We start from the raw sequence: 12927 nt of genomic DNA, 5'->3' as shown, positions 1-12927 counted from the left end.
TAGAATCATACATTAATTTTATTAATGTCAGATGCAGTAACATAATGCTAAAAATAAGCATGCATTAGTTGTACAACAAATTATCCTTTAAAAATTCTATTTGTCACAATTAGTGAACTTCCTATCCACTTTAGTGCATATAATTTGAACAAGAGGGGAAATGAAAAATACTGAACTTATTATGCTACTCAGCACCAGTAAAAAAAGTCAAAAGACCTTTAAACATTTTCATATTATCAAAAACATTTGTATCTGTATCACCAAACATGTACAGTTAATAACTTTGTTCCATTTCAAGATGAGTTATTTTATTTACAATATTTTGTATTTCAATAAAATCTTTCAACAATATTTAAAAATTATCTAATTTCATAAAAGTATTGCAGAAATTTTAACGTTTAGTAATTTTTATGTACATATAAGGAAGTTCATGAAAAAAGTTAAGTTAAAGAAATGTATTCAGGGAATACAAGCAACATTACCAAATTTAGCAAAATTCCAACCAAATCAAGGCAGCGGTCATTTAAACATTCAAAAATCCTTAAATGCTGCTAGCTTCTGAACATGAAAAGTTCCAGTAATAAAAGTAAATTTGTGAAACAGTATTTTTTTGAGATCAAATGTAGAAAACACATTTCTACAGACATGGCATATGTTTAAGAATAATGATGACAATGATTTTTGTAGAAAACCTTTAGGACACTATGGATGTCTGAGCAATCTACAGGAATGCTCATAATAATGGTCAATTTCAGACCTACAGTTTTTAAAATGTATGATATTTTAGCAGCCATAATTGTATTTCCAGTTCAAATATTCTAAAATTATAAGTAAAATTCAACATAATTGACTGCATAATACCTCAATGTTAGAATTTAAAAACCAAAGTGAGTCTAGTAAATAATAGCTTCTAATAACATAGGCATATGTAAGAACTCTTGCAGATGGAAAGCCAATAATAAACAACCAAATATACATACTGTGCTTAAATCTTCACTCTGAATAATTAAGTACCAAAAATATAAGAAAAAGTAATAGAAAAGTAACAAGAATAAAATTAAAAAAATATTGCACAGCCACATTACCTAAAAAGTAAAATTGATATTTAAAAAGCTCTACACATGGATGATATAAATTATCTTCCATATAAAAAGTATAAATATCTTTTGAAACGCAGCGGCAGCTACAGTTTAATACCACACATTATTTGATTCATTTGTGAATGAGGTAATTGCCAAGTCTATAACAATGCTTTTATGCTACTGGAAATATTTTAGAGCAGCCACCAGAAAGAATTTTTCTAAAAATATTTCTGAATCAAGAACAGCAATATGTGCAGCCCTCCCAATAAGTGAATCAGCTGTATTGGGCAATGCATTGATGACATTGTATCGAACCAAATTACAGTCCTTGCTTTGCAGAACTGGGAGAAGGAGGTTCTGGATCATTTCAGCATAAATTGGTCCTATAAATGAAAAGAAAAATGAGAGTACTTTTAAGTTATATAAAATTTGGTAAACCTGAATAATCTAAAAAAAAATTTTTATTCTGTACAGACAGTATTGGCTATATTAACATTTACAATGCCCAATTGCACTTCATTTTAACATCAAGATTCTAGTATTTTTATTAAGATCTTATTAGGAAAAGATACTTAGTGGTATTTTTTCAGTTGTATGTATTATAATATTTGCAATGCAAAACTGTCATTTGCTAAATCTTAGGAAATTATTTGGTTCATTCAACATAAAGCTTAAATCAAGTTCTGTCTTTTCAGTTAGTGACATGATTTTCTTATATAATTTGATTATATCAGTTGAATAGTCACTCAGGTCAATTAAATTTTTAAAAATTTATTTTTATGACAAACACCAACAATTATGAATATTCCAATAAACAAACAAAAAAGAGGACTGTGATGAAACTGTGGACCTCCACGATGTATAATTTTAAAATTGCAAACTAAATTTAACATAATGGTAACAAAACTTTTCTCCTCGCTTGTTTTTTTCCTTTTGAACTTAAGTCATTCTGAGAAAACAAATCACATTTGAATGACTAGGGGGTTCTTAAGAATATTTTAGTAGCCTTTATTTTCAGCTTGTTTTCATGAAGCAATGGCCAGAACAGAAGGGTGAATTTGGCTCTCCCCGAAAACACTGGAACTTATAAAAGTCTTTGTTGTGAAGAAGGCTTGTTAAATGCTTTTCTCTCCTGTTATTTCAAAGCTGCCTATTCTTTGGACCTCTGCAATTTTAGTTAATGAGGTGCTATTAAGCAGAAAACATAGCTACTATTTATAAATGTGAACTGTTTTACTTGGGACAAAGACATTTGTTTTTTCAATGCTGGTTTCTTACTATACATCTAATAAATAAAGGCTATGAGTTTTGTTAACCACAGTAAAGCTTAACTTAACAGGTAAATAGGGGAGAGAAACCACTTGGTTTTTATGATTAGTAAGAAGGCAGTGTCAAAGTACAGAGGTGGTAGTAGGTAATAGACATGTTATTTTAGGAGCAATGTAAAGGAAGGAAGCTGGGAAGAAAATAGGAAGTGTATATGGATAAGAGGTTGTACTGTTTGCTAGATTCATTGAAGCAATGAAAACTATAGAGTCACCAGATCCCTTTTACCTTCTTTTTGCCACAAGTCCCATATTTAGTACAGATACTTTCTAGTTTTCTTATGTATCATATTGCCTTATGTAAACTATTATATAGGAAAAAAATATAAAATATAATTTATTGTACAGGAGTTTTGATTAGTCTTTTCCCAACCTTGTCCCTCCCAAGTTCTGGAATGGCGGTCTTTCATCCACAATGTGGACAAAGCACTGTACTGTTACTCAGGAAATCTGAGTTTTAATTCTGGGTCTGTTATTAACTAGTTACCTAAGTTTATTCAAGTTACTTAATTCCTCTGGATTTCAGTTTTCTAATCTGTAAAATTAAGGGACTGAATTAGATTATTTTGGGGGAGGTCTTTTTAGCTGGGAATTTTATAACTGTATATGAATTTTATGGCTGTATACACACACATATGTATAATATACATATTTAGAATTATGTGATCTAGAGCTAGAAAGAGCCTTAAAAGTCAGCTGTCCACCATGACTAAAACTAGGGCAGGACAGGAATAAAAGTTCATTACTACAGGTCACAACCCCAATCAACACAGAGAAATGAATGCTCAAAGAACTGTGAAGAGATAAAAAGGAGAGAAAGTAAGGTTCTAACTTAATGAGGAACACAGTTCTCATTTATAGAGTATTACATGGTTTATAGAGCATTTTCCTCATAAGAACCTTGTAAGCATATGCATGCATACAGTGTGGGTGTCCCTGCACACCCAGGCACACCTTTATGTGTACTTATAACTTTGGAGAGAGGAGGTATAACTGTTACTATTTCCACTTTGTGGATGAGGAAATTGGCTCACAGGGATATACCTAAAGTCAAAGAATTCCCTTCACAGAAATAATTCCCATCTCATTAGAAAATTGTTTTTCTAAAACTTCTTCACCTACCATGGTATAAGAAGGATGGACAATAAAGTTAAGGATTCAGTGAGGAAAAAAGACATAAAAAAAAGAGTAGGAAAAAGAAATTAGTGAAAAAAGATATTTCTGAAGTTATAAGTAATTACTTGTAAACGTTCTCTTAATTGCTCCGCAAGGCAATTTTTCAATTACCTGACTGCTTGTCCTTTAAAGCTGTTTTGCACATCTCAATACGGGCAGAATGATAAGGAACATAACGATCCTGCAGAGATCCTACCAGTACTACATTTTTGAAGTAATGAAGACCTGTGAAAATGAAGGATATGGAGAAAGCCATCAATAATTAAAAATGCACATGATTTCTCAACATAAAAGTTTTAGAAACTAGTGAATGTATCCTGCAGGCTTTTCTAATAAAAATTATTACACACTTATTTTTTAAAGAAACTAAACTTTGGACCTGATAAATTATAAAAACTTAGTAAAATCTTGTTATTGTAATAAATTCAAATACTATTTTATTTTCAATTAACCTCCCTTTTTAAAATCAAATATAGTGTTTAGACTTTAGAATATGAATACTGAGTCTTCAATGCATTGTTATAGTTGCTGTTCAGTTATTTCAGTCATGTGACCCCATGAGAGGTTTTCTTGGCAAAGATACTGGGGTGGTTTGCCATTTCCTTTTCCAGCTCATTTTGCAGATGATGAAACTGAGGTAAACAGGGTGAAGTGACTTGCCCAGAGTCACACGACTAGTGTCTGAGGCTGGATTTGAACTTAGGAAAGTCTTTCTGACTCCAGGCCTCGCACTCTATCCACTGTGCCACCTAGCGGCCCATTCAATGGATATGTCATTCAAAACCAATTGCCAGGTAGGCAGCAGAAAACAATTAAGTCAGTTAAACTACATCGTGATTATAACTATCCTTTCCCTTGTACTGTTGTTTAGAATCTAGGACAGACTGCTACAAAAATATCTGGGGCGTATATTTGAAATATTTATCACATAAAATGTTTACACTGTGTTAAAGAAAAAGGGTAAGTGAAGTTAGGTGATAAGGAAGAGGAAGTAATGAGTTGAATGTCAGGATTATCACCATTATTGTTAGATTTGTTGGAGAATTAATTGCTTTGACCGTTCCAGCACAACATTGTCTCATTTTGTGCTAATGCCCTAAAAGGAAAGCAAGTACTTAACTGCATGGTGACTGCTGTATATCTAATTTACTTAAGGTTAAATTGAAAACCAGTCCCTATCTATTCTCTCCAGTTCTCCCAGTTCATATATTGAGCTTGTAGTCAGATATGTAGTCCAGGACCTATATATTCGGGTAAAGGGAGAGTTTTCTGAGAATTCTCTAGGTTGTTTAAAAAGAAAATAAACAATCTATAAAGGATACTAAGTTATTAATTGCAGATTAAAGGATAGTTGAGGAAGAATAGAGAAAAGTGATAAAAATATTAAGATTTTTGCATTACAAAATAATTCTTAAATGCTCAATATATTAAGTTTATATCCAGTCAATCATGTTTCAGATCATGTAATCAAAGGTCTGGAAAGAATTCTCACAAGATGAAGTTCAAACCCCTCATTTTGCAAATAAGTTAGCTGACATCTTGCCCAAGACTAGATAATTACTTAATGATAAGCAAGATATGAATTGAAGTACTTAAATCCAGAGTCAGAACTTTTGCCACTATGTAATCCCATCCAATTATTCACCACAGACTAAGGCCTAGTGAGCATGGTCATCTTGCCATCTACCCTCCCCCACTGCCTCTCCAATTGGCTCTAGGTCCCCTCTATTCCCCACATGATTTTTCACCCTTGCTCAAGAAATAATGCAATCAGTATTATTATTGCTACTGGAAGGACCTGGCAATACTCTGATCTATAGCTCCACCCAGTCTCTATGACTGCTTACATCAAAAACTTCTTTGGTCACCACTCACTAGTGTTCTGTATTTCCCTGGTAAATGTAAGCTCCTTAAGAACAGAGGCTGTGTATGAGCTGTGTAGCACTTGGGTAGCTGTGTAGTGCTTTATTAGGCACTTAATAAAAACTTGATTGACAAATGTATTAAGGTATGTGGATTCAATGACTAACACTTGCTTATTACTGCTAAATATAATCAAGATATGATGTCCTTTCTATAATCTTTTGGATATCTCTTAAGAACAAAACTAAGATTGTTGGAAAAATCTTGTACAGTAGTTTTAGCAGAATAGTGGGATCAAAAATTAGATTACAAGACACTGAATCACTCAATGAGAACCACCAGAGAGCCATGAGGTAAACTGCCTTAAAGTATAGATCTGATCATATTACTCCTTTAACTCAGTAAATTCCAGTGGCTCCTTATTGTCTTTAGCATCAAATAAAAACTCTTTTGTTTGACTTTTAAAGCCATTTACCATCTTTCTCTAACCTGCCTTTGCAGCCTTGTTATGTATTATTCCTTTTATTATACTTTGCAACCTAGGCTTTTTGGCCTTCTTGCTATTCCTTACATATAATACTCCATCTCCTGTCCCATACCTTTGAACTGGCTGTCCACCATGTCTGGAATGTACTCCTCCCTCACTTCTGCCTCAGGTACTTATTTCCTTCAAAATTAAGCTTGAATACAAACTTCTACATGACATTTTTCCCGATTCCCTCAGTTGCTAGTATCTCTCTCCACCAATTACCTTAGATTTATTTTGTGTGTGTGTGTGTGTGTACATACATATCTATATACACACACATATGCTATCTCCATTGAAATAAAAACTCCTTGAGGGCAGTGTCTTTCTCATTTTTGTCTTTCTATCCCCAGTGCCTAGCACAGTACCTGCACAGAAGTGGGTATTTAAATGAATACTATCTTTCCCTGACATTCTGAGGCTAGAAGACTCAAAGCCTCTGAATTGCCTGTCCATGGGGATTCACAAAGGATTCTGTGATCCAGATTCCTGGCCCTCTTCACTCTTAGGTCCTTAGTGTTTGTAATGATGGCAAGCCATGGAAACTGATTCAGCTTCTTCAGATCAATGCTAGGTATGTTCATTATCTCAGGTTCATGGAGGATAAGGGGTACTCATTTACAGTTTTCACCTCTTCATAAGACTGACAAATTTACAGCTCCTATTTGTCCCAATCCCTTTGGTTCAATTACTAGAGACAAACCCCCTTTCCCTTGCTTCTCACACCTTCACAGAACTGATTCCTACTTAGGTACGGGTTGGACCATATGGCTTCAAAGTTTCTTTTAAAGTACTGTAAGATGCTATAAAGAAACCTCAGAGGACTTCTAGTCTAACTCATATCTAATTAGGAATCTCCTTTACAACATATGTGACAAGTGCTCATTCAGTGTCTGCCTGAAGTCCTCAAATGAGTAATAGCTCATTATTTTCCCAGACAGCAGAATCAACTTCTGTATAATTCTTCATGAGTAGGAACAGGAAGGTTTTCACAAATAATTTTCATCAGTAGAAGATCACATCTTCACAGTCAAATAACACAGTGAAAAATGTGAAGAACATAGGATTCTCTTGTGTTTTGTTTGCTAATGATAAAAAAAAAACTGATTCATAAAAAGGAAAATATAGCTTGAAAGGTGCTCTTCCAACAGTATGTCTCCCCTAACAAGTAGTAAAATTATACAAGAATCTCTTAGTTACAACCATGGAGATGTTTGCCACTGTTATGGAGAATGCCTTTGCAGAGTTTCAAAGGAATAGAGATTTCCTATGAAGGATAAAATTCTACAGAAGAGTCTTGTTTCCAGATGACACTGTATTGATTGTATCAAGCACAGAAAGTCCAGTACAGGGTTTCTTCAATGAGAGCAGATCAAAATTATTAACTAACAATCAACATGGAAAGCAACAACAAAAACAATTCAGATGAATAATGCCTATTTCTTAGACTATGACAGGTGATAGATGAGTAGTACACTGAGTTAATACAACTATATATATTATGGGAAGGCACTTATAATAGATAATGAACCCAATGGTAAGAAAAAAAATGGCTGAACTGTGAGAAACTGTGTAGCACCTAAATTGTACCTTGACAGAAATTCCATTATTTTTTATCACAATATTCTTCTTATGATACTATGTGGATGCAAGCCATGGAATACTTTGATTCTAAGCACAATAATCAGAATTGCAGGTGTCTTAAAAGACAATGGGAAGATACATGATAGTATATGTAGTAGGCAACAACTAATTACCAACTTCTGTGCAAGATCTGGTTGATAGACATTATTGAGAAAATGTATGATTGAAAAAGAATTTGGTAGCTAGTCATGTATCCAGAGCAAGAAGTAACAAGCACCTTGAATTCTGAACTAGTATCTGCAGAATGTTAAGATATTTTATAGAGAATTTATGGGAAGATACTAAGGATAACTCAGGAAGTGTTAAAGAAGTGAATGTAGAGAAAGTATCAAATTGGTGAGACTATGGAATTATTTAAGGACTGAGGGGTGTGTGTGCACATACATATATATATATATATATATGTATGCATATCCATACACACATAAATATCTGTAAATAATGTATGGATAATCTAGTATTTCATTGGTTCTACCTATATAACATCTATGTATATATTTTAAAAGTACGTTTTTCAATATTTCAATGAAATGCTATAAAACAGATCATTAGCTCTTTTAAAAATTTACTGATGTATTTTATTTTTAATAATAGTAATAGCTAGCATTTATATAGTACTTTAAGGTTTGCAAAGCACTTTACAAATATCATCTCATTGTATCTTTATTATCCTCATATGACAGAGGAGAATGAGGCAGAGTTTAAGTGACTTGCACAGGGTCACACAGTTAGTATGCATCTGAGGATGGATTTGAAACTCAGGTTTTCCTTACTCTAGGTATAGCATTTTATTTACTGTGTGACCTAGATCTTTCACTTTACATTGCCTAAACTGCCCCTTGTATTCCTCCCCTTTCCAGTTCCAGATACCTATCCCTTATAACAAAAACGATGTTTAACGAGACAAAAATTCAACAAAATCAATCATTACATTGAAAAAACCCACCAATCTGATAATGTATGCAATGTTCCACACCTGTGAACCCATTCCCCTCCTTTTCCCCTACTTCCATCCCAGTTCTGCAAAAGAAGGGAGTTATTTTATCATGTACTATCATATTTGAAGTATTTATCTTTGTAATTTTGCAACATTTGTTTTCAATTGTTTTGTGGTTATTATTCTCTCGCTTTGAACTACTGTAGTCATTGTGTATATTGTTTTCTTGGCTATGCTTGCTTCACTTTGCATTAATTCACATAAGCCTTTTCATGCTGCTCTGTAGTCATCATATTTTTCATTTCTTACCAGATAATAATAGTCCATTACATTTATATACTACAATTTGTTTAGTCATTTCACCAACTGATGGGCAATTACTTGCTATCACTAAAACCACTGCTATATTTTGATAGATATGGAGCCTTCCTTTTTATCAATAGAGGATATGCCTAACAGTGGAACATCCAGGGGTCAAAGAATATGGATAGCTTTGCCATTTTGTTTGCATAATTCCAAACTACTTTCTAGAGAATGATTATACTAATTCATAGCCCCACTACAAATAGATCAATGTGCTAATACTTCTACAACCTCTTCAACACAGACTGTTCCAATCTTTTGTTGTCTTTGTCAATTTGCTAAGTATGAACTAAAATCTTAGGTTATTTCTATTTGAATTTCACTTATTATTAGTGATTTAGAGCATTTTTTCACGTTTGCAATTCTTCTTTCCAGAACTCTGTTTATATCTTTTTTTTTTTTTAAGTAATCGGGGTTAAGTAACTTGCTCAAGGTTACACAGCCAGTTATTTCTGGGTGTGGTGCTAAGTATCTGGGCCCGGATTTGATCCCCAGGTCATCCCAACACTGGGGCTGGTGCTCTTACTTGCTGAGCCACCTGGCCGCCCCTTGTTTATATCTTTTGAGCACTCATGTACTGGGGTAATAGTCATCCTAAATACTTTAAAGATTTTCTTTGAACTGCTGAATACTAATTTTTAATGCTAGGTGGCTCAGTGAATAGAATGCTGGGCCTGCAGTCAGGAAGACTTGAGTTCAAATTGGGCCTCAGACACTTACTAGCTGTGTGGTCTTGGGCAAGTCACTTAACCGGTTTGCCTTAATCTACTGGAAAAGGAAATGGCAAATTACTCCAGTATTTTGCCAAGAAAACCCCATGGATAGCACTGGCATGTTATGGTTCATGAAACCATGAAGAGTTGTACACAACTGAAAGACTAAACAACAACAATCTTTGCTATAGTTTTGTTAACCATCATCTTTAATGTTTATTCCTTTACATTTTTTGTTGGTCCTTGGGTTTGAGGTTTTTTCCTCAGTGTTAAAATAAAATGAAACAGGCATTAACTTGAGTGTTCATACTGAAGATGGCTAAGTATTGTGCCTATATCATCAGCATTCCAAAGAAAACAGAATTGTCTTTAACTTTTTTTACTTACTACAAAACACCATATTTATTCTCTGATAAAAATAACTTCAATCCCTCCTAATTCTTCCACTCTTTCAAAACCAAAATACACAATAACATAAAATGCTGTTTACAAATGAAAAGTGACACCTTTTACTGAACAGCTCTGTGGTACATTCAATAATAATAATAAAAAAAAGATTATCCTGTGCTATAGCAATACAGTAGGATTCCCTAATCACTATACTTTGTCACATCTCTGCAGCTGGAAAACAGATCCTCAATTGTTTGTTTTAGGGATTCTTAAAATAGTGACCTTCTGTTTGTGAAACTCTGAACAATGACTAGAATCTTCACTAGTTCATTTTGTTTTCAGTATTAAACTTTAACCTGAAATTATAGTTATTTCTCTTTAGATCACAAGTAGATTTCATCAAAATCTTTCCCTTTGTGTCTGTTCACTGGACATTTACCTGCTTTAAGTGTATTAGACATAATCCTACCCTCTGTCATAGTACAGATTTGGCCTGAATCTCTCCAATATTGGTAGCACCTGGTCAGTTTCAATATTTAATTTAATTTTAGAAGTGTAGGCCAAAGAAAATAGGATATCTAGGGAAAATTTCGGTATGATGGACTATTTTAGATAGTCATCTTGTAGGATTGTTACTTTCCCACATCATGTTAGCTGGTTTGTTTGTGCACCTAGTCTCGTAATTACTGTATTAATTTATTCACTAAACATATGTATATTAAAAACCTGCAATGTGAAGGAACTGTGCTAGCTGCCATAAGTGATACAAAGGAGAATAAGATAAATCTTGTCAAGGAGTTTATAGTCTACTATTAAATAATCCTTTACTGAATAACTAGTAAGTATAAAGCACTCTATGGGCAGCTAAATGATACAGTGGATAGAGTACTAGTCTTGGAATCAGGAAGACTCATCTTCATGGGTTCGAATTCAGCCTTAGACACTTATTAGCTGTTGTGACTCTAGGCAAGTTACTTTATCCTGTTTGCCTTGGTCAAATGACTCCAGTATCTTTGACAAGAAAACCCCAAAATGGGATCATGAAGAGTTGGACACAAGTGAAACAACTCAACAATGCAACAACAAAAGCACTATGGATGGTGCTAAGGGGAAATACAAAGATAATTAAGTTCCTAACATCATAGACTTTACAATATGACAATATGGCAGAGAGGGCTACCTCCAAAATTCAGTGTCTTATTAAAGGATTCCTGTTTCCCCATGAAATGAACTATGCTTTTCTGGATAATCCTAAAACTTCACTCCAGCAACAACCCATGCCCAAAAGTGTCCCTTAAGCAGAGCATTGTGAAATTGTCAGTCTAGTGGTCATGTGGCACCACATTTGTCACAAATCTATTGTTAGCAGTGTGTGTAGGGGCAGATGTGCCTTGAATACTATTGTATCTCTCTTTGTACCTATGCATGCATAACCTTTCCCTTTATCCTGTTTTCATTATCTCATAAACAATTAAACCAAGAGTGATTATGGAATATTTTCTTTTTCAGGGATATGGCCTTACTTTATTTACTAGAACAAAGCACCAATAGAAAAATTTATTAAGAAGTACTTAATTAGGGAGAATTAGAATTTTGACATAATATATTTTGATTTACTAGTAATGAGGTGTCTGTCTCACCCAGGCAAGTTTAGCCTCAGCAGACATGCCTATCATACTTAGTCCAGTTCATTTAGACAAGCAGCAACTTGTCAGAAACATTTGGGTGCCAAACAGCTTGATGTTATTATATGAGGGCAGTTCTGTCTCCTCTCCTCTCTTCTCTGTAGAAGAGTGATGGGAGTAAACTTCAGCCTGTGCCCCACTTCCCCATCAAATTCTAGTTCATGCCTGAAATTCCTTTATCCAGAACAAAGCCTTTTATTCCACCATTAGATAACTCTAAAATGCAAGTACCTTTGGGAAAAAAAAAAAAACACTGATTTAAACTCAATCACATCAAATTAAAAAGAATCCTAAATAGATATTTTATCAAGAGTCACAAAAAGGGAAAAAAAGGAGACTAATGGAGTTTTGAAAGGGGTAAAAGATGCCAGAGGAAGGGGAAGGCAAAGAATAGTTAGAAGGACAGGTGGAAAGCTTTGAAAACACTTATCTGTTGCACCATTCTGCTTTGGACCAACCCTATGCATACAGAGACAGAGGAAGGAACTAGTGTTGTGAAATGCCTCTGTGTTGTCTACTGGTTACCATTCTACTTTCAAAAACAAAATAAAACAAAAAAGCCCCCTACTACAGCACACTGAAGAATATAGATAAATGTGCTGGTATATTTCTAAAAGGGGCCTTTATCAAGGCTATATAACTGAATTTCAATTTTATTGGTGCAAAATTTGAGTAAGCAATTCACAATGTGTCTCCATAAGGCATCCTTCTCTTTTCCATAATAAAAATCTTCTGGTCCTTGAAAAAAGATAGCAAATTGCTTTATAATCATCCTTGGTACAATCAGTTAATTTGCTAGGCCAATATTGGCAAGGTCAAGTTGGAACAGAGATATGATAAAAACAATAATCATTTCTATTATGACCCTACTGTGGGAAAGTAGGGAGTGTTAGTGATAACTTTGAATTTTAGAGTTGGAAAAAATATATATGCATATAATTATATAATAATAGCCTAACATTTATCGAGCACTTTATTGTTTGCAAAGTACTTGATTGAAATGTAGAGTGTATTTTTTTCTTTTCAGCTCCTTCTTAACTTGATATACCAAGCTTTTTGCCTTGGAGAAGAGTGTGGAAGAAAAGGGCTCCAAGATCACTCCCCCCCCCCCCCCCCCCCCTTTTCTCTCTCCCCCTCCCCCTTTTTTTCTCTCTCCCTCTCTTTCTCCCCTTCTTTTTCTTTTTTTATTTTTCTCCCCAAAGCCGGGTTGTGGCAAAGGATTT

General features: G+C 34.1%; 1 long non-coding RNA gene across 1 annotated transcript; it reads right to left on the bottom strand.

The window, feature by feature from the left end:
• On the bottom strand, positions 1-11175 carry LOC138148114 (uncharacterized). Its single transcript, XR_011164975.1, has 2 exons — positions 3695-11175; positions 1-1465 (listed from the first exon to the last, which is right to left on the bottom strand). It is a non-coding gene; the product is annotated as an uncharacterized lncRNA (long non-coding RNA).
• Positions 11176-12927: the final 1752 nt, after the last annotated feature.

The sequence above is a fragment of the Petaurus breviceps genome, unplaced genomic scaffold, assembly GCF_028583685.1.
Source record: "Petaurus breviceps papuanus isolate PSGF00001 unplaced genomic scaffold, PetGlider_PUasm1.0 90822, whole genome shotgun sequence".
In the NCBI taxonomy this organism is placed as follows: Eukaryota; Metazoa; Chordata; class Mammalia; order Diprotodontia; family Petauridae; genus Petaurus; species Petaurus breviceps.
Note: the sequence above shows the minus strand (reverse complement) of the source record. Positions and strands in the feature narration are given on the sequence as shown.